Raw genomic sequence first — 23,505 nt, 5'->3', positions numbered from 1 at the left:
ATTCACTCCTGGTAGGTTTTTATAGTGTATGACTAGAAGAAACTCGTCAGGACCATTACTTTTCGATAGTGAGATCGATCGTACAGCTCGCAGAAACTGAAGAAAAATAAGGCAACGTCTAATATACATAAAGGAAGAGTAAGAGGACGATACTACAACCACAACTGAGGAGATGGCTAAAAATCAGGAACATCTGTTACCTCCTACAATTGCTGCTAATCCAGTAAATCAGAATCCTGCTCCGTGCACTAAGTATGATTAACTGAGTCAAGTATTGTTAGGCCTACTATTGTTGCAAATAATTTTGAACTGAGACCTAACACAATTCAAATGATATAGCAATTTGTTCAGTTTGTGGTTTGTAGGATGAGGACCCAAAAAATCATTTGGAGAAATTTCTGGAGTTTTGCGATACATTTAAAATCAATGGCGTTTTTGATGATGCCATTCGTCTCTGGTTATTTCCCTTTTCATTGAGGAACAAAGCTCAACAGTGGTTGAACTCGTTACCATGAGGGTCAATCACTACATGGGAACAAATGACCGAAAAGTTTGTACTTAAATATTTTCCGCCTGCTAAAATGGCTAAGTTAAGAAATGACATCTCTTCTTTTGTGTAGATAGATCTAGAAACACTTTATGATGCATGAGAGAGATACAAGGATCTGTTGAGAAGGTGCCATTACCATGGGTTACCACTCTGGCTACAGGTTCAAACTTTTCGCAATGGCCTGAACCCTTTGACTAGAAAGATGGTTGACGCAGCCGCTGGTGGGACTATCAATAATAAGACACCTGAGGATGCTTATGAATTTATAGAAGAGATGTCACTAAATAATTATCAGTGGCAAGTCATGAGGATAAAGCCAACGAAAGTAGCTGACATTTTTAACATCGATTCAGTCACCATGATCTCTAATCAGGTAGAACTGTTGAATAGAAAAATTGACGGTTTTCTTGGTTCTTCACAGGTTCACCTAGTAAATCAATGCAATGCAAGTGGAGGAGGAACGAGCAATTCAGAATACCCACTTTATGGCCACAACATGGAAAATAGGCAATTAAATTGTATGGGTAATAATCCTTGACCTCAAAATAATCCCTATAGTAACACTTACAATGCAGGATGGAGGAACCACCCAAATTTCTCATAGGGAGGCCAAGGGAATAAGAGACCACCACCAACCACCCTACCAACAAGAGAAAAAGCTGAACCTTGAGGAGATGCTAACAAAATTCATATACCAAGACAGCACTTAAAAATCAACAAGCGTCGATCCAAGGGCTCGAAACTCAGATAGGACAGCTCGCCAAATTAATATCTGAACGACCACAAGGTAGCCTTCCGAGTAATAATGAATCTAACCCAAAGGAGCAGCTCAATGCGATTATCATTCAAGATGAGGAAGGGTTAGTGGAACCTGAACCAGAACCGAGGCAAGGAATCGTGGTAAGTAAAAGCAAAGGTGAGGTAGACCACAGTGAATAAACATCAATAAGTAAAGAGTACAAACCTCGTGTTCCATACCCCAATTCAACAAGAAAAGACTGCACAGATGAACAATTCGGTAAATTTCTTCAATTATTAAAGAAATTACATATTAACTTACCGTTTATTGAAGCTCTTTCGCAGATGCCAAACGTAGTCAAATTTTTAAAGGAGCTTTTAACAAATAAGCTGAAGTGGGATGGGGTGTCGCATGTAGAGCTAAATACGGTTTGCTCAGCGATACTACAGAATAAGCTGGCCAACAAATTAAAAGATCCAGGGAGTTTTACGATTCCTTGTTTAATTTGTAGCTTAGATGTTAATAATACTTTGGCTGATTTAGTGGCTAGTATCAATGTCATGCCTTACAAAATGTTTAAACAACTAGGTCTTGGGAAACCCAAACAAACTAGGATGAGCATTCAATTAGCAGATAAAACAATAAGATTTCCTAGGGTATTATTGAACATGTACTCATTAAAATTGAAAAATTTATATTCCCAGTTGATTTCGCTGTTCTAGACATAGAGGAGGATAGTAACTGATAAATCGTAATTTATACATATTTTTATCCCATGCACAGCACATTTATGGATGGTTTCTCCTTAGACTTGGTGAATTCGATGCTCCTAATCCTTTAATTTCATGTTTTATACTTAGGTGAGCATAAGAGAGTAAAAAGAGCAAGAAACAGACCAAAAACGGAGAAAATAGACCCACATGGAAATCAACACGGCCTGGACTTCCTCACACAGGCGTGTCCCACGGCCGTGTCCCTTTGGCAGGATCGAAGCACAACTTACATGGGTAGACTACACACTTGTGCCTATTCAACAGCCTTGACCACGAGCTGGAGTAATCGCACATGGGCGTGTCACATGGGCGTGTCCTTACCGAGCCCAAGTATAACCCTATTTGAAAATGGCAAATTTTGAGGGCTCTTAGGCATTCTAAAGCCTATTTAAACACCTGAGGAGGCACTTAGGAAGAGAGACGCAGAGTAGGAGGCAAGGAATTACTCAAGGGAAGTCGATTGGTCCATCTCAGAAGTCGAATTCATCATCAAGACTGAAGATCTCCCTTCAATTTTCTTGGGTATTGTCTTAATCAATCGAATTTTTCCAAAAGTATTTTCCCAAATTTTCTTTCTGTGCATTCTTAGTTTCGTAATTAGTTTAGATAACCAAACCTCTTAATTTTTAGGCTAGATAATAAAAATAAATAAATTCTAGTACTCGTGGTTCCTTTGGGTTTGACAATCTGGTCTTGCTGAACTATACTACTGTTCGATAGGTACACTTGCCTTAATTGTGATACTAAGTTAGTCTCAAGAACGATTCATTCATAAATCTTTAAAACCTGTCACGAATATTAGGTATCAAGTTTTTGGGGCCGTTGCTAGGGAACTAGGATATTAGGAACACTCGATTTTTATTACTTTAGCCATTTTACTTTTATTGCAATTTAAAATTTTATTTTCTTTTGACAGGTTTTTCTAGTTTATGACCAGAAGAAACCCATCAGGACCACTACTTTTTGGCAATGAGATCGACCGCACAGTTTGTAAAAACTGAAGAGAAAGAAGGCGAAGCCTAAGATACACAGAAGACGAGTAAGAGGACAACACTTCAACCATAACCGAAGAGATGGCTGGAAACCAAGAAAATCCGCTACTCCTGCGATTGCTGCTAATCAGAATCATGCTCCGTGTACTATGTATGATTATGCTAAACTTTCTTTAACAGAAACTGAATTGAGCATAGTTAGGCCTGCTATTGCTGCAAATAATTTTGAACTAAAACCTAACTCCATTTAAATAATCCAATAGTTTGTTCAGTTTGATGGTTTGCAGGATTAGGATCCCAACGCTCACTTGGAAAATTTCTTAGAGTTTTGCCACACTTTTAAAATCAATGGCATTTCTGATGACGCCATTCGCCTTCGGTTGTTTCCCTTTTCGTTGAGGAATAAAGCTAAACAATGGTTGAACTCGTTACAACGAGGGTCAATCACTACTTGTGCAAATGACCGAAAAGTTTTTATTAAAATATTTTTCGCCGGCTAAAACAGCTAAATTACGTAATGATATCTCTTCTTTTGTGCAGATGGATTTAGAAACACTCTACGATGCATGGGAGAGATACAATGACCTTTTGAGAAGGTGCCCTCACCATGGGTTACCACTTTGGCTACAGGTTCAAATGTTTCATAATGGCCTGAATCCTTTGACTCTACAAATGATCGACGCAGTTGCTAGCGGAACCATCAATAATAAGACACCTGAAGATGCTTATGAATTTATAAAAGCAATGTCACTGAATAATTATCAGTGGCAAGTCATGAGGACAAATCCAACAAAAGCAGCCGGTATTTATAACGTCGATTCGATCTCCATGCTCTCTAATCAGGTAGAACTCTTGAATAAGAAAATTGATGGTTTTCTTAGTTCTTCACAGGGTTGCCCAGTAATGCAGTGCGAAGCAAGTAGAGGTGGATCGAGCAATCTAGAATACCCACTGATAAACAGTAATTTATATATATTTTTATCCCATGCTTAGCACATTTATGGATGGTTTCTCCTTAGAATTGGTGAATTCGATGCTTCTAATTCTTTAATTCCATGTTTTATACTTAGGTGAGCATAAGAGAGTAAAAAGAGAGAGAAACGAGCCGAAAACAGAGAAAATGGACCCACTTGGGAAATCAACACGGCCTGGACTTCCTCACACGGATGTGTCCTATGGGCTGTCCTTTTGGTAGGAACGAAGCATGACTTACACGGGCAGACTACACGCCCGTGCCTATTCAATAGCCTTGACCACGGGCTGGAGTAATCACACACGGGCGTGTCTCTGTGGAGCCCAAGTATAACCCTATTCGAAAAAGGCCAATTTTGAGGGCTCTTAGGCATTCTAAAACCGATTTAAACTCCTAATGAGGCACTTAGGAGGGGGACGCAGAGTAGAAAGCAAGGAATTACTCAAGGAAAGTCGATTGATCCATCTCAGAAGTTGGATTCATCATCAAGACTGAAGATCTCCCCTCAATTTCCCTTCAAGAGTTTTGGGTTTTTCTTTATGTTTTGTATTCATTATTCTTCTGAGATGTTTACCTTTTTAGTTATGAACTAAAACCCCTAAATACCTAAGGGGAATGAAACCTAATACAGATCTTGTTATTATTATCTGAATTGTATGATAAATATTTGACTTGTTCTTAATTATGTGTCTTAATTCTTGTCTTGATATTCCAAGATATTGATTCAAGTTAAGCTCTTATTCAGAGGAGGAATAGACCCTGTCTAAGAGTAAATTTGTTATAATTAAGCGGAGTTGATTGCACGTCTAGAGATAGGGTGACAAGATTTTGCCGGATTAGGGTGAAACCTAATAAGGGAATTCATAGATCGAGTTAATGCAATCCTAGGGTGTTAATTAGAAAGAGATTTCAATTATTCAACCTAGGATTAGACGTTATTAGTCTCGAGAGAGATAATAATATAACTTAGGGATTTCTACGGATCAAGTCAAATGAATAAATCGTCGGATTCAGAGTCAAATAACAAGTGAAGTCTAGGTGGATTTTTTCTTAGGTATTGTCTTAATCAATCAAATTTTCCCAAAAGTATTTGCCCAAATTTTCTTTCTGTGCATTCTTCGTTTAGTAATTAGTTTAGATAACCAAATCTCTTAATTTTTAGGCTAGATAATAAAAAGGAAGTAAATACTAGTACTCGTGGTTCCTTTGGGTTCGACAATCCGGTCTTGCTGAACTACACTACTATTCGATAGGTACACTTGCCTTAATCGTGATAATAAGTTAGTCTCAAGAATGATTCATTCATAAATCTTTAAAACCTATCACAAATATCACGTATCAAGTTTTTGGCGTTGTTGCCGGGGAACTAGGATATTAGGAACGCTCGATTTTTATTACCTTAGCCATTTTACTTTTATTGCAATTTAAAATTTTATTTTATTTTCTAATTTTCATTTATTTTCTTCTGACAGGTTTTTCTATTTTATGACCAGAAGAAACCCGTCAGGACCACTACTTTTTTGCAATGAGATCGACCGCACAGTTCCAAAAACCGAGGAGAAAGAAGGCGAAGTCTAAGATACACAGAGGACGAGTAAGAGGACGACACTTCAACCACAACCGAGGAGATGGTTGAAAACCAAGAAAATCCGCTACCTCTTGCGATTGCTGCTGATCCATTAAATTAGAATCCTGCTCCACGCACTATGTATGATTATGCTAAACCTAATTTAACAGGAACTGAATTGAGCATAGTTAGGCCTGCTATTGCTGCAAATAATTTTGAACTAAAACCTAACACCATTCAAATGATCCAACAGTTTGTTCAGTTTGAAGGTTTGCAGGACGAGGATCCCAACGCTCACTTGGAAAATTTCTTAGAGTTTTACGACACTTTTAAAATTAATGGTGTTTCTGATGATGCCATTCGCCTTTGGTTGTTTCCCTTTTCATTGAGGAATAAGGCTAAACAGTGGTTGAACTCGTTGCCACGACGATCAATCACTACTTGGGAATAGATGACCGAAAAATTCTTATTAAAATATTTTTCGCCAGCTAAAACAGCCAAATTACGTAATGATATCTCCTCTTTTGTGCAGATGGATTTAGAAACACTCTACGATGCATGTGAGAGATACAAAGACCTTTTGTGAAGATGCCCTCACCATGGGTTACCACTTTGGCTATAGGTCCAAACGTTTCACAATGGCCTGAACCCTTCGACTCGGCAGATGATTGATGTAACTGCTGGTGGAACTATCAATAATAAGACACCTGAGGCAGCTTACGAATTTATTGAGGAGATGTCACTGAATAACTATCAGGGGCAATTTATGAGGACAAAGCCGATGAAAGTAGCCGGTTTTTTCAACCCCGATGCGGGTACTATGTTATCTAACCAAGTAGAACTCTTAAATAAAAAGATTAACGGTTTGTGTGGTTCTACTCAGGTACATCTAGTGATGAGGTGCGATTCAAATGGAGGAGGAGCATGCACAGAAGATCAACCCTTCAACCTTAGCATCGAGGAGGAACAAGTCCAATATATGGGTAACAATAACCCTAGACCCCAAAATAACTCGTATAGTAACACTTATAGTGCAGGTTGGTGGAAACCATCCCAATTTCTCGTAGGGCGGTCAAGGAAATCAAAAGCCATAACATCCTCCGGGTTTTCAACAACCACTTTACCAGCAGGAAAAGAAGCCAAACCTTGAGGAGATGTTGACAAAATTCATCTCGATGTCAAAAACTTGCTTCCAGAATACCGAGACAACCCTTAAGAATCAACAAGCATCAATCCATAGGCTTGAAACTCAGATAGGCTAACTCGCCAAACTAATTTCTGAATGACCACAAGGTAGTCTACCAAGTAACACTGAATCTAACACAAGGGAGCTAATCAATGCAATTACCATTCAATATGCGGAAGGGTTAGTTGCACTTGAACCAGAACCGAGGCAAGAAACTGGAGTAAGTAAAGGTAAGGGTGAGGTGGACCATAATGACTAGAAACTGGTAAGTAAAGAATTCAAACCTCGTGTGCCATACCCAAACGTGACAAGGAAAGACCGTACAGAAGAACAATTCGGTAAATTCCTTAAATTATTAAAAAAATTACATATTAAATTACCGTTTATTGAAGCTCTTTCGCAAATGTCAAATGCAGTCAAATTCTTAAAGGAGCTTTTAACAAATAAACGAAAGTTGGATGAGGCGTCACATGTGGAGTTGAATGCAATTTGCTCAGCCATTCTATAGAATAAGTTACCCAACAAATTGAAAGATCCAGGGAGTTTTACGATTTCTTGTTTAATTGGTAGTTTAGATGTTCAAAATGCATTGGCTGACTCAGGGGCAAGCATTAATGTTATGCCTTATAAAATGTTTAAACAGCTAGGTCTTGGGAAACCCAAACAAACTAGGATGAGCATTCAATTGGCTGATAAAACCATTAGATTTCCTAGGGGTATCATTAAAGATGTTCTTGTTAAGATTGATAAATTTATATACCCAGTAGACTTTGTTGTTCTAGACATGGAAGAGGATAGTAACACACCTTTTATTTTAGGACAACCCTTTTTAGCGACTGCTAGAACCATTATTGATGTTGGTATAGGTGAACTCACACTTCGTGTGGGAGACAAAACAATCACCCTTCAAGCTTGTAATTCGAGTAACACAACAAAAATTGAAGGTGGTTGTATAAATCATGCTACTAGTACTGATCATGTGGTAAAACCCTCTATGCAGGAAACAGTTTCGAAGAAAGCATATGAGCCATGTTCAAACAACAACAAAGGACCTATCTATGAAGAATGAAGGCTACAAATCGAGGAGCTAGATGAATGACAGACACAAAAATTGAGAACACCCGATAAACCGAAACTGAGCCAGGACGAGCTCAATACCTCACCAAATCAACTTAAAGATGGAGACAAAGAACTATTAGATGCAACAGATCTTCGCATTGCCACTTCTAAACCTAATAAAGAAATTGCCCTTACGGTACTCAATATTTTTCCATATAGTACAGTCGAGGTAATTCATCCCAAATTTGGCATCTTTAAGGTAAACAATAGTCGTCTTAAACCTTATGTTGATAAAGTTGATAGTAGGGATAAGGAGTGTAAATTCCTCGCACCACTTTAACCATGCAGAAAAGAGGTAAGTCCAGCTTAAGACTATAAATAAGCGCTTCTCGGGAGGCAACTTGAGCACTAACAGTGATAATTTATTTAAATTCTAGCTTCTCACATCTAACCTACTAACTGAATCTTAAAACACGGGGTTTTTCCTTCCACACGGCCAGGAACATGGGCTTGCCTTAGGCCGTGCTCACATCATAAGAGGAGACACGGCCGTGTGATACGGCCATGTGAAAACAGGATAAGATTTTTCCCCAACACGAGATGCGATAAGTTGCCACGGCCGTGCGACATGGCCGTGGGCGAAACTGCCAAACCAACACGGGTGTGAGACACGCCCGTGCCTTGAAACCATGGTTGAAACTAAGAATGTAACACTGGCGTGCGACACGCCTGTGCCATCCACCTGTTGTCGACACTGTCAAAACGAACATTGGTGTGGGCTATACACGGGCGTGGGATAAGCGACTGAAGCAAGACATAGCCGTGAGACACGACCGTGTTCACTGACACGCCCAAAGAACACGGGCATGGGCCGAATACCAGACGTGCCCAAATTCAAAATTCGCAAAATACGCGGGAAAAAATTAGGCCATATGGGTGTGTCCCACGGCTGTGTACCCTAAAATCTATATAAACCCCTCACTATTCATCATCTCCCTCCCTAAAAATCCCTAACCCTAGCCGCTGTAAATTCACACGCCTTACCCCTAAGCCCATGCGCCCCCAACAATACCGATTCCGACCCCCCAAGCTCTTTCCTTTTGTGTTTGTTTACTCTTTTCTCTCTATTTTCTTTAAATATGTTGCTTATTTCATGATTTCTCTGCTCTATTGAACTATTTTGAATTAATATTCATAGCTAGAATATTAAAATACCTATAGGCGCCGAATCCACCAAAAATAATTCCTACAAAATAGGTCTAATTAGTAGTAGAGTGATAATAGGGTTGAGTCCACATGGATTGGTACTCTAATCAACTTTCAAGTTTGGCTTATAAACAGAATGTCGTGTCAAGGGTCGTGGCTAAAGTCGTGCCCATGACTCAAAACGTACCAAATGAAAAATAAGCAAATAAATAAGTAAAGTAGGGGATTTTGAAATTGAGTAGAAACTAAATAATTAAAACTGCTAAGATGAATAATTAAATAAATCAGAAATTAAATTGGGATTTGTAATCAAATGTAATAAGCTTTAGCCTTAGACTTGGTAAATTCCGTGTCGAGAATCGGTCCTCGAAAATTAGTCTTCTCCTTTAAACGATAAGCTAGTTATAGTGATTAAGAATGTCCTAACCACCAATTCTTCCTCTTGTATCTAATTCCGGTACGTCCTGCAAACCAACCCTTACCGATAGTCCAACCGAGATACACATGTTCTCGATTCAAGATTTCAGTAGCCTTACGTTCTGAAGAACCCAACTCGAATTAACGGCCTCAACCGCATGGGTCGTTTAAACCCGATCACCTCTTCCTCGATTTGTTCTCGGAGATCTAAATAAAGCACGGCCGATTCGTTTCTCCAACTGTCAGAAAACACGACTCCAACCCAACGAGCTCTTTTTGACTTGAAATCGAATTATCCTTAAGGGATGAGTTGTCAATCCTGATACTTAGGAAAAAGGTGAATACCGGTTGGAAAGATTTTAGGCGCGAGTACGAATCTCACAATTCTCGACCAGAAAGAACAGCGGCCTAAAGCTAAGATAGAATTTAGGTAAGCATGAAATTTTTCATGCTTTGTGAGCTTGGAAAGAAGATTGATGATTACGGTGATGGAAATTGTAAAGGAAAAACACTTGAAAGGAAATTAGCCCAATTTTAGAAAAGAAATAAAACCAAATGAAAAATGGAAGAATGCTTAACGCCAATTTGAAAGGGAAAATGAGAGTATTTCTATTCCAAATAGAAGTAGGAATACAAAATGAATGATGATTTTCTAAGAACTAAAAGCCCCTATTTATATACATGGGGTTTACTAAAAATAGCCTAACCTAAATTAATAAAATAAAATAAAATAAAAATAAAAAATAAAATAAAATAAAACAAAACAAAATCTTTCTATTTTTAGCTTTTTACAAAGTCAAAATATATGATAAATCCTTGGCTTTCTCCATCCTTTTGATTTGGCCTCTATTCAATGATTTGTCTTTCTATTTGGCTTCTTTTTGCTTGTTTTTGACCAATTGCATCCCTCACAAGATTAGATCATAAAAGAACTTAATTAGCAGGGTTCAGTTCAACAATAAACCAAATTAAACACAAAAAATATGCAAATTAAATAAATGAAAATAAATTTGGGTTGCCTCCCAAAAAGTGCTTTTGTTTAACGTCGTTAGCTCGATGACCATAAATGTTATCCGTTTGGCTCATTGAGACTTAATTTTTCCATCTCGTGTACTTGGATGTTCTTGCAGAAAATTTTCGACCTTTGCCTATTATATTTAAAACCATTCCTGGATTCCCCTATCATTAGTGGATTGAGTTGTCTTTGAGCTTCTCCGTTCAAGTTTGCATTATTCTCTGTCGGGATTCTTATACGTTCTGGAACCAATTTCAACTCTACTTTCGAAGCCTTCATTACATCTTCACGTATTGGTTTTTGGATCATCGATAATTCCTCTTGCTTAACATCGAGATCTACATTCTTGCAAGGCACGATTTGTGACTTATCATTGGGATGTCCCATATCCTCATAAACATTAAACTTAACCATTTCATTGTCAAATTCCATGGTGAGTGTTCCATTCCAAACATCAATTTTCATTCGCGCTGTACTCAAGAATGGTCTCCCGAGAAGTATCTCAGATGAATTGGCCTAGTTGTCATCCTCCATATCGATAATGTAGAAGTCTGCAGAAAATATTAGCTTGTTTACCTTAACAAGAACATCCTCTAGTACTTTTTCTGGATGCACTACAGATCTATTTGCAAGCTGAATAATCACACCTGTTTCCTTTAAAGGACCCGCGTTAAGTAGTTTATAAATTGACAAAGGCATAACATTAATTGATGCGCCTAAGTCACACATTTATTTTTTAATACTGACACTACCTATTTTACAGGATATGAAAAACATACCTTGGTATTTACATTTGGGCAGTATTTTCTGTTGAAAAACGACGGAGACATTTTCTCTGACACTTACCTTTTCATTGTTCAGAAGTTTCCTTTTACTTGTGCATAAATCTTTTAGGAATTTTGTGTATCGTGGGATCTACTTAAATTGCATTGAGAAGAGCTATGTTGATTTCCACCTTTCAAAAGGTGTCAAGGATCTCCTTCTCGTCTCGCTCCTTCTTGTATTGGGCAAGTCTTTCAGGAAACGAAGGTGGTACTGCAAGTGACTTTTGTGGTGCTGACTCTACTGGAGCCTCTATGTCAAGTTTCTTCTCATCTCGACCAGCATCGTGGGTAGGACTTGTGCCAAGTATGGGCTCTAAAATCTTACCGCTGCTCAACGTTATAGTGCTTACATTGTGTCGAGGATTTAGCTTAGTTTGGGACGGTAACTTACCTTGGGATTCCAAACGGCCAACCTTGAGCGCGAGTTTGCTCACTTGCTTATCCAACTCCTGCAAATGCATGCCAGTTTTTTGTTGGAATTTCTCAGTACTATTGGCTAACCTTTCCACTATGGCTTCCAAAGATGACTTTGGGGTTGGTATTTTTGATTTTGTGGCGCCCTTTGTTAGAACGGTTGATTGAATCGTGGATTCGTCCCATAATTGAGATTCGGGTGATCTTTCCACCCCATATTATACAAGTTCGAGTAGGGGTCGTAGCGGTCCTAGAAAGTTCCCGAAAGTATTCGTTTGTTCTATCGAATCCTCCTGTAAAATCGGGCATGAGTCCGTCGGGTGGTCTGGCTTGGCGCAAATTCTGCATAACCTTGCTGGGCCTATTTTATCTAAAAGCAAAGTTTGAACAACATTAGTCAGCTAATCAATCTTATCTTCTAGAGACAAAGAACTTAACCCATAAACCCGTCTCGTGGGTTCTGTAACCGATCGGAATTGTTGAGAGTTGGCAGCCATGGTTGAAATCAACTCTCTCGCTCTTTGAGGTGTCATGTTGACTAGTGCCCCTCCACTTGCAGCATCTATCATTTTCATTTCCATCGGAAGTAACCCCTCATTAAAATATTGCAAGAGTGACTGCTCAGTCAATCCATGTTGTGGGCAGCTCGCACATAACTTTTTGTATCGCTCCCAGTAATCGTAGAGCGATTCAGTTTCCTTTTGACTGATTCCTACGATGTCCCTCCTTAGTTCGGCTACTCAGGCTGCAGGGAAGAACCTGTCAAGAAACAAACGAGACATGTTATACCATGTATTGACAGATCCCAGAGGCAAATAAAATAGCCACTTTCTAGCAGAGTCGACTAGTGAGAAAGGAAAAGCACGAAGTTTGATTTGGTCTTCTATTACTCCCTGAAGCTTCATGCTAGTGCACACCATATGGAACTCCTTAAGGTGGGTGTGTGGATTTTCATTTTGTAGTCCATGAAAAGTGGGCAGTGCGTGGATCAAACCTGACTTTAGCTCGAACAGTATCCCTCCTACTGGATAGATTATACATAAGGGTTGTTGTTCATCCGGTGCCGCTGTGAGCTGGCGTATAGTTTGTTTGCCCATCTTGTCTGGTTCGTCAAAAATTTCTTCGGTGTAAGATATAGTTTCAAATCTGGGATTTGGCCGTTTACCACGTCGTATGGCTTCTCTTCGTAGTTGTCGGGCCAATTTTTCAATTTCTGGCTCAGACTCTAGATTTCCCGGTTCTGATCTGGTCATAAGGTAGACAAACAAAAGTTAGAAAATATTCCATCCCCAGCAACGGCGCCAAAATTTAATGGGCGTCGAATCCACCAAAAATAATTCCTACAAAATAACTCTAATTAGTGGTAAGAGTGATAGTAGGGTCGAGTCCACAAGGATTGGATGTGATAATCGACTTCCGTGTATAGCTTATGATCAGACTGTCTGTCGTGTCGAAGGTCGCGGCAATGGTCGTGCCCACGACTCCAATTGTACCTGCGAAAATTAGAAATAAAAGTAAATCAGGGATTTTTGAAATGTCTAGAAACTAGATAATTGAAACAGCGTAAACAATTAATTAAATAAATTAGAAATTAAATTCAGAATTTGCAACAAATAAAATAAGCCTTAGCCTTAGACTCGGTCAATTTCGTATCAAGAATCGATCCTCGAAAGTTAATCTTCTCCTCCAATCGATAAGTTGGGTTATAGCAGTTAAGAACGCCCAAACCATTAATTTCTCATCTAGTAGTTGGTTTTGGTACGACCTGCAAATCAACCCTTATCTACTATCTAACCGAGATACACGCGTTCCTGATTCAAGATTCCGGTAGCCTTGCATTCTGAAGAACCCAACTCAAATTAACGGCCTCAACTACGTGGGTCGTTTAAACCCAATCACTTTTTCCTCGATTTGTCCTCAGAAATCTGAATACAACATGGATGACTCGAATCTCCAACTGTAAGCAAACACAACTCCAACCCAACGTGCACTTTGACTTGGAATCGAATTTAACTTTCAGGGATGAGTTGTCAATCTCGATACTTAGGAAAAAGGTGAATACCGATTGGAAAGATTTTAGGCGCGAGTAGGAATCTCACAATTCTCGACCAGAAAGAACACAGGCCTAAAGCTAAGATAGAATTTAGTTAAGAATGAAATTGTTCATGCTTTGTGAGCTTGGAAAGAAGATTGATGATTATGGTGATGGAAATTGGAAAGGAAAAACACTTGAAAGGCAATTAGCCCAATTTTAGAAAAGAAACAAAACCAAATGAAAAATGGAAGAATGCTTAACGCCAATTTGAAAGGGAAAAGGAGAGTATTTCTATTCCAAAAGAAGTAGGAATACAAAATGAATGATGATTTTCTAAGAACTAAAAGCCCCTATTCAATGATTTGTCTTTCAATTTGGCCCATTTTTGCTCGTTTTTGACCGATTGCATCCCTCACAAGATTAGATCATAAAAAACACTTAATTAGCAGGGTTCAATTCAACAATAAACCAAATTAAACACAAAAAAATATGCAAATTAACATGTTTATCAAATACTCATGCTTGTTTATAAAAATTTTGTCATTTTAGTTACTACATTATGCTATACTCTTTCATTTTTCCTTGTTCCATGAAATTTATGCTTACCCATATACATTCATTCATATTCTTGTTACATTATTTCCATAATCCTATAACTTGATATATTTAGTAGTTTTGTTTACTTCATCCATTACGTAAGTCTCATGAAATATTCCTATTTAGTTTTGTGCTTCCGTGCTATTTTTGGGACGTATTGGTTGAACTTTGATTTTTCAACGCAGGTACAATGTCATCCTCACGTGGTAAGAAGATCGCTGTTCCCGCCTCGAAGAAGAGGAAAGGAGCAGCGTCATCTTCAGGTCCTACCATGGAGATTAGGCACCCGTTCCTCTAGGTTCCTTTGGGACCCCAAGAGGAATTATATCAGATATTACGGGCCTGACCCCTAGGTGTGGGCCACTGCATTGACTGGGCCACACTTGAACAGATTCATTTGGCTGACGCAGTCTGAGCCCTCCTAACGATTGACCCGTTGGGAGATCGTCGAGCCGACTTATCTAGAGTTCACATTGGAACTCTGCTCGACTTTCCATCTTTGGACCGTCATGACCAACCTCGACAATCCTGGAACGTTCCAGTTCGGCCTTGGTGGTCTAGTACGCCAGTTGAGTGTACCCGAGTTCGTGGTTGCACTAGGGCTATACATGGAGGTGTTCATGGACGACAATGAACTCGACACCCTCCACTGCCACATCTACTACTCCCCTTCAAATGCTAGAGGGACCTCGTCCCTGCCTCAGCCTCCTATGATCCTAGCTGCTCCAAGGCATCGGCTCTCCCTCTATCCTTGAGGTATCTACACACCATCTTGGCTTACATTCTGACAAGGAGACGAGAGGGCACCGGCGTCGTCACTAGCCATGACACCTATTTTTTATGGATCATGGAGAACGGGCACATCCTCGACCTCGCCTGCTTCATCGCCCTCGCCATCCACCATCAGACGGAGTGACATCGGTGGGGGTCATCTCTATCGGGCACTATGTGACTCAACTGGCTCGACAGTTTGGGCTCCTCAACACAGAGCACAATCATCCTCCCTCACTCTCATCGGCTAGATGTCCCTAAAAGGCATCTCGAGCATACTAAACATGAGGATGATCAAGAAACGACGTGGCACCTACCCTCCTCAGTACTGCCTCGTCCAGTCCACCGAGGAGGACCCAGAGGACATTACTAATGATGTCTCTCCATGTCATGAGGACCCGCCATCTCAGTCACCACCCGTCCATCGTCCAGTTCATGCGACGGCTTCATATCTGATATCTCTAAGCGCCATACACGATTTGAGAAGCAATGTTTTCAGCACTTTGATCACATTGATGTGACTCTACATCAGATTTGTCAGCACTTCCATATCTCATCGCCACCACCACCTCGCAAACCATCTAGCGATGAAGATATTTAAAAACTTCTATTTATTATTTTATGTTTTTACTTTTATTTTATTTTAAGACTACTTTTTATTTTTCTTTAAGCTTATTTTTAGGTTTTATAATTATTATTTTACAATTTTTAATTTCGGCTATTTCATTACGAGTAATTATTCTTCGTTATATATTTCCTAAAAAGTTTCTGATTCTATCACAGTTATAAAGAGCTCCAAAGCTCACTATTACTTAGGAACTTGAAACTCCACTGGGAAAGGTTCTCCATGACTGCCATGCCCTGCTCAACCATGGCCATAGCCACTATGAGATATAATATTCTTTTGGCGCAGCATTTGTGGAACCCAACCTCTACCACCGCCAGAGTATCCTCTTCCAACCTCATCATTGTTTTGGCCGATTATTCTCCATAACTCCAATTCAAGAAGTTCATTCATCATTCAGGAAGTTTCACTTCTCTCTCTGTCTTATGATTATAAATCTATCTTTGTCAATATATCTATCTTTGTACATTGAGGGTAATGTACATCTTAAGTGTGGGGGGGCCTTTATATCATCATTAGAAATCCCTGAATTTTGTCTTAATCTCACGTGAATCACTCATATCACTATTAGAATGAATTTTGATTAATTTATGATTTTTATTGATATGTCTTGAATTAAAACATAGGCATTTATGCATTAATTGTTTAAACTTTAAGACATTAGGGAATCAAGCATGATAAGTTGATTTTTGAAGAATTAAAAACCTTTAGGTTGTTTCCCTAAGTTTAGGTATTATCTTGAGTTGAAATTCACAAGTTTGAACATCAAAAGGCCATAATTTTTGTGAGATCTTGAGCCTTTAAAGCATATTTTATTCCTTTCATGCTCACTTTTATTATGAGTGTGCCAGTATTGATTTGTTATTCTAGAACTTGCTTGATTATGCATGTCAAGACCACACCATTTGATTTGATATGTCAATATGATAAAGGCACTTAGGTTTAACCCACTCACTCTATAAAAGCCTACCTTCATAATTAACCCATAGTAAACCCCTTTAAGCCTAACAAGCCTGATAAACCATAATTTATACATATTTCTATCCCATGCTTAGCACATTTTATGAATGATTTTTCCTTAAAATTGGTGAATTCGATGCTCCTAATGTCTTAATTTCATATTTTACACTTAGGTGAGCATAGGAGAGTGAAAGGACCGAGAAACGGGCCAAAAACGAAGAAAATGGGCCAACATATGAAATCAACTCGGCCTGGACCTCCCCACATGGGTAGACCACACGGTCGTGTCTATTTGGTAGAATCGAAGCACGACTCACACGGGTGGACCGCACGCCCGTGCCTATTTAACAGGCTTGACCACGGCCTAAAGTAATTGCACACGGGCGTGTCCCTGCCGAGCCCAAGTTTAGTCCAATTCGAAAAAGACCACTTTTGAGGGTTCTTAGGCATTCTAAAGCCTATAACTACACCCTAGAGGAGAGGGAAAGGGACACACACAGAGGAGGAAGCAGAGAACTGCTAAAGGAAATCCGATCGATCCATCTTAGAAGCCGGAATCATCATCAAGACTGAAGATCTCCCCTCAATTTCCCTTCAAGAGTTTTGGGTTTTTCTTTATGTTTTGTATTCATCATTCTTTTGAGATGTTTACCTTTTTAGTTATGAACTAAAACCCCTAAATACCTAAGGGGAATGAAACCTAAGACAGATCTTGTTATTATTATCTGAATTGTATGATAAATATTTGACTTGTTATTAATTATGTGTTCTTAATTCTTGTCTTGATATTCCAGGATATTGATTCAAGTTAAGCTCTTATTCAGAGGAGGAATAGACCCTGTCTAAGAGTATATTTGTCATATAAGTGGAGTTGATTGCGCGCCTAGAGATAGGGTGACAAGATTTTTTTGAATTAGTGTGAAACCTAATATGGGGATCCATAGATCGAGTTAATGCAACCCTAGAGAGTTAATTAGAAAGAGATTTCAATTATTCAACCTAGGGTTAGACGTTATTAGTCTCGAGAGGGATAATAATATAACTTAGGGATTTATACGGATCAAGTCAAATGAATAAATCGTCCGATTCAAAGTCAAATAACAAGTGAAGTTTAGGTGGATTTTTACTTAGGTATTGTCTTAATCAATCGAGTTTTCCAAAAAGTAATTCCCTAATTCTATTTTCTGTGAATTCTTAGTTTAGTTAATTAGTTAGTTAAAACAAACTCCATTATTCTTAGGCTAGATAATAAAAAGACAGTCATTACTAGTACTTTTAGTTCCTTTGGGTTCAACAATCCGGTCTTGCTAAAGCTATAGTACTGTTTGATAGGTACACTTGCCTTCATCGTGATATTAGTTAGTTTCAAGAACGATTCAATATAAATATTTAAAACTTGTCACAAAAATCACGTATCAAGTTTTTGGCACCGTTTCGGGGGAACGAAGATATTAGGAACACTCGATTTTTATTACTTTAGCCATTTACTTTTACTGCAATTTAAATTTTATTCTAATTTTTATTACTAATTCTTCTTTTTCCTTTTTTCTGGCAGGTTCTTATAGTTTATGACTAGAAGAAACTCGTCAGGACCATTACTTTTTGACAGTGAGATCGATCGTATAGTTCGCAGAAACCAAAGAGAAATAAGGCGAAGCTTAAGATACACAGAGAACGAGCAAGAGGACAATATTCAAACCACAACCGAGGAGATGGCTGAAAACCAAGAAAAAGCGCTACCTCCTGTGATTGCTGTTAATCAAAATCCTGCTCCGCGTACTATGTATGATTATGCTAAACCTAATTTAACAGGAATTGAGTCAAGAATAGTTAGACCTGCTATTGCTGCAAATAATTTTGAACTGAAACCTAACACAATTCAAATGGTACAACAATTTTTTCAGTTTGATGGTTTGCAGGACGAGGATCCCAACGCTAACTTGGCAAATTTCCTAGAATTTTGCGATACCTTTAAAATTAATGGCATTTTTGATGACGCCATTCGCCTTCTGTTGTTTCCCTTTTCGTTAAGGAATAAGGCTAAACAATGGTTGAACTCGTTACCACGAGGGTCAATCACTACTTGGGAACAAATGACTGAAAAATTATTATTAAAATATTTTCCATTGGCTAAAATAGCCAAATTACGTAATGATATCTTTTCTTTTGTGCAGATGGATTTAGAAACACTCTAAGATGCATGGGAGAGATACAAGGACCTTTTGAGAAGGTGCCCTCACCATAGGTTACCACTTTGGCTAAGGTTCAAACGTTTCATAATGGCCTGAATCCTTCGACTCGGCAGATGATTGATGTAGCCGCTGGAGGAACTATGAATAATAAGACACCTGAGGTGGCTTACGAATTTATTGAGGAGATGTCACTGAATAACTATTAGTGGAAAGTTATGAGAATAAAGCCGACGAAAGCAGCCAGTGTTTTCAACCTCGACGCGGTTATTATGCTATCTAACCAAGTAGAACTCTTAAATAAAAAGATTGACAGTTTGTGTGGTTCTACTCAGGTACATCTAGTGATGAGGTGCGATTCGAATGGAGGAGGAGCATGCACAGAATATCAACCCTTCAACCCTAGCATCGAGGAGGAACAAGTCCAATATATGGGTAACAATAACTCTAGATCCCAAAATAACCCATATAGTAACACTTATAATGCAGGTTGGAGGAACCATCCCAATTTTTCGTGGGGCGGTCAAGGAAATCAAAGGCAACAACATCCTCCGGGTTTTCAATAACCACCTTTATCAGCAAGAAAATAAGCCGAACCTTGAGGAGATGCTAACCAAATTCATCTCGATGTCAGAAACTCATTTTCAGAATACAGAGACAGTACTCAAAAATCAACAAGCATCAATCCAGGGGCTCGAAACTTAGATTGGACAGCTCGCTAAGTTAATCTCTAAATGACCACAGGGTAGCCTGCCAAGCAACACTGAATCTAACCCAAGAGAGAAACTCAACGTGATTTCCATTCAAGATGAGGAAGAGTTAGTTGCAAAACCAAGGCCAGAACCGGTGGTAAGCAAAGATAAAAATGAGGTAGGCCAAAATGAACAAAAATCGGTAAGTTTAGAATATAAACCTCGTGTGCCATACCCCATTGCGACAAGGAGAGACCACTTATACGAACAATTTGGTAAATTCCTTAAACTTTTAAAGAAACTACATATTAACCTACAGTTTATTGAAGCACTTTCGCAGATGCCAAACGCAGTCAAATTTTTAAAGGAGCTTTTAACAAATAAACGAAAGTTAGATGAAACGTCGCATGTGGAGCTAAACGCAGTTTGCTCAGCTATTCTACAGAATAAACTACCCAACAAATTGAAAGATCCAGGGAGTTTTACAATTCCTTGCTTAATTGGTAGTTTAGATGTTAATAATGCATTAGCTGATTTAGGGGCTAGTATTAACGTCATGCCTTACAAAATGTTTAAACAACTAGGTCTTGGGAAACCCAAACAGACTAGGATGAGCATTCAATTAGCAGATAAAACTATAAGATTTCCTAGGGGTATTATTGAAGATGTGCTAGTTAAAATCGATAAATTTATATTTCCTATTGACTTCGTTGTTCTAGACATAGAGGAGGATAGCAACACTTCTTCGATTTTAGAAAGGTCCTTTTAGCAACTGCTAGAACGATTATTGATGTTGGCACAGGTGAGCTCACACTTCGTGTAGAAGACGAAACAATCACCCTTCAAGCTCGCAATTCCGGCAACACATCGAAAATTGAAGGTGATTGTTTGAACCATTCTACTAAAACTGACATTATGGTGTAACCTACTTTGTAGGAAATAAGTTTGAAGAAAGTACATGAGCCATTTTCAAGCAATAGCAGAGGACCTATTCATGAAGAATGAAGGCTACGAATCGAAGAACTAGATGAATGGCGGCTACATAAACTGAGAACACACGATAAACCAAAACTACATCAGAACAAGCTCGATACCTTTCCAAATCAACTTAAGGTTGGAGATAAAATTTTATTAGATGTCGCAGATCCTCACATTGTCACTGCCAAACCGAATGAAGAAATTCCTCTTACGGTACTTAGCATTTTCCCATTCGGTACAGTCGAAGTAAGTCATCCCAAGTTCAGCACTTTTAAGGTAAACAATACCCGCCTAAAACCTTGTTTTGATGAGATTCACAGCAGGAATGAGGAGTATAAACTCCTCGAACCACCATGACCGTTCAATAGAGAGGTAAGTCGAGCTTAGACTATAAATAAGTGCTTTTCGGGAGGCAACCCGAGCACTAAAAATATTAATTTCTTTAAATTTTAGTTTTGACATCTAACATACTAACCGACTCATGGAACGCAGGCTTTCGAAGGCACACACAGCCAAGAACACGGGCGTGCTTAAGACTGTATGGAAACAGGGCAAAGATTTTCCCAGCACGGGCTACGATAAATCGCCAAGGCCATGTGACATGGCCGTGGATGAACATGCCAAAACAACATGGGCGTACAACATGCCCATGCCTTGAAACCTTGGCCGAACTTGTCAAATTAACATAGGCATGCGACGCGCTTATGCCAAGCAACCGTGGGCGAACCTGCCAAAACAACACAGGCGTGGACCTACTTACACGGGCGTGGGAGAAGCGAACGAAGACAGACATGGCCGTGTGATATGGCCGTGGGCAAACATGCCGAAACAAGACTGACGTGTAACACGCCCGTGCCTTGAAATTGTGGCTGAACCTGTCAAATTAACATAGGCATGCGACATGCCCGTGCCAAGCAACCGTGGGCAAACCTTCCAAAATAACACCGGCGTGGACCTATTTACACGGGCGTGGGAGAAGCGAACGAAGACAGACATGGCCGTGTGCACCAACACGCCCAAGGAACACGGGCATGGGCCAAATGTCAGACACGCCCAAATTCAAAATTTGAGAATCACACGGGAAAAAATTGGGGAACACGGGCGTGTCCCTTGGCCGTGTGTCTCAAAATCTATATATACCCTTCACTATTCATCATCTCCCTCACCCAAAATCCCTAACCTTAGCCGCTGCAAGTCCACACGGCCTCCCTAGAACGCCCGTGCGCCGCTCCTAACCCCATTTTTGACGCTCATTCTCCTCTTTCTAGCGTTTGTTTACTCTTTTCTCTTTTATTTTACTGATTTCTAATGCTATTTATCATAGTAATCTACAATTTTCATGTTATTTTCATCTTTCTATCACTCAAATTTCGTATCTAGAGTAGTTATCATCTTTTTCATGTTAAAATTCTTACTCATTACATGACCTATCTGCCCCGTTTGATTAGTTTAAAGTGAATATTTATGGTTAGGATAATAGAAATACTCATACCGTTTGGGTTGACACTTTCCATCAATAAAATTTGCTACATAGAATTATTTGTCATTTTTTTTCTTTTTTTATGAAACTCATACTATTATCATGCTAATGATACACCATAAAATTAATCGTTTTTGATTAAGTTCCTATTAGTTGTGACTGAGATTATTAGTTTTAATTTATGACTATTGCATTTTGAATTTGTTTTCGTCTTACCTTGAACATTCATCACGATGAAATAATGGTTTTGCTTGTAGATATACCATGTCGTCTTCACGAGGAAAGAAAGCCGCCATCCCTGCTTCGAAGAAATGGAAGGGAGCGTCATCTTCCTCGGGTTCTACCGCAGAAATTCGTCACCCTTTCCTGTAGTTCCCCATTGGGCCCCAAGAAGAACTTTTCCAGATTCTACGGGCCCGACCCTTTGAAGTGGGTCACTGTATAGACTGGGCCGCGCTAGAACAAGTCCAACTTGCGAATGCAATTCGGGCCCTCCTCACCACCGAACCTTGAGGGCTTTTCTTTGAGATTGTTGAGCTGACATATCTGGAACTCACGATGGAACTCTGCTCAACGTTCCATCTTCAGACTGTGATGGCCCGCTTTGATGACCTGGGAACAATCCAATTTCACCTCGGCGGTATAATCCTCCAGCTAAATGTCCCAGAGTTTGGAACTGCAGTGGGCCTTTACACTTAGGAGTTCACGGTGGAGAATGAACTCCACGCTCTCAATCTCCATATCCATTACTCTCCTTCACGGTGCTGGAACTCCCTCTCCCTCGGCGCTGCCTTCTGCAATCCTAGCCACACCAAGGCATCGGCTCTCCCTGCATCTTTGAGGTACTTACACACCATTTTGGCTCACACGTTAACAGAGCACTAGCGTTGTCAACACTCACAACGCCTACTTTATATGGTGTATGTCGCATGGGCACGTCATAGACCTTGCTTATTTCATTTGCCTCGCCATTCAACATCAGACGGAGCGGCATAGGAAGGGGGTCATCTCTATTGGGCCCTATGTGATGTGGTCAGCTGGCACTTCGGGCTCCTCAACACAGTAGCCTAATCATCCTCCCTCACTTTTATGGGCCAGATGCCCCTACAAGGCATCTCGAGCTTGCTAAGTGTGAGGATGATCGAGAAGCGACGTGGCACCTTCCCTCCTCAATACCGTTTCACCCAATCCACTGAGGAGGAGGCCCCTGAGGACATTACTGATGATGTCCCTCCACGTCACGAGGACCCACCGTCTCAGCCACCACCACCCTCTCGTCCAGTTCATGCGGCGGCTTCATACGCTGACATCTTTGAGCGCTAACTTGATTCGAGTAGCAGTGTTTTCAGCGCTTCAATCACATTGATGCTACACTACACCAGATTTGTCAGCACTTCCACATCTCATCGCCACCCCTACCTCGCGAACCATCCAGGGATGAAGATGTTTTTATTTATTATTTT

At 39.6% G+C, this 23,505-nt stretch overlaps 4 non-coding genes across 4 annotated transcripts; all 4 read right to left on the bottom strand.

The window, feature by feature from the left end:
* Positions 1-587: 587 nt before the first annotated feature.
* On the bottom strand, positions 588-694 carry LOC121228608 (small nucleolar RNA R71). Its single transcript, XR_005926184.1, has one exon. It is a non-coding gene; the product is annotated as a small nucleolar RNA R71 (small nucleolar RNA).
* Positions 695-3,561: 2,867 nt separating this feature from the next.
* Positions 3,562-3,668, bottom strand: LOC121228572 (small nucleolar RNA R71). The gene has a single exon (XR_005926148.1). It is a non-coding gene; the product is annotated as a small nucleolar RNA R71 (small nucleolar RNA).
* A 2,425-nt stretch (positions 3,669-6,093) lies between these two features.
* On the bottom strand, positions 6,094-6,200 carry LOC121228694 (small nucleolar RNA R71). Its single transcript, XR_005926269.1, has one exon. It is a non-coding gene; the product is annotated as a small nucleolar RNA R71 (small nucleolar RNA).
* Positions 6,201-18,844: 12,644 nt separating this feature from the next.
* On the bottom strand, positions 18,845-18,951 carry LOC121228550 (small nucleolar RNA R71). The gene has a single exon (XR_005926126.1). It is a non-coding gene; the product is annotated as a small nucleolar RNA R71 (small nucleolar RNA).
* Between the last annotated feature and the right edge of the window lie 4,554 nt (positions 18,952-23,505).

This window comes from Gossypium hirsutum, chromosome A04, assembly GCF_007990345.1.
Source record: "Gossypium hirsutum isolate 1008001.06 chromosome A04, Gossypium_hirsutum_v2.1, whole genome shotgun sequence".
Lineage (NCBI taxonomy): Eukaryota > Viridiplantae > Streptophyta > Magnoliopsida > Malvales > Malvaceae > Gossypium > Gossypium hirsutum.
Note: the sequence above shows the minus strand (reverse complement) of the source record. Positions and strands in the feature narration are given on the sequence as shown.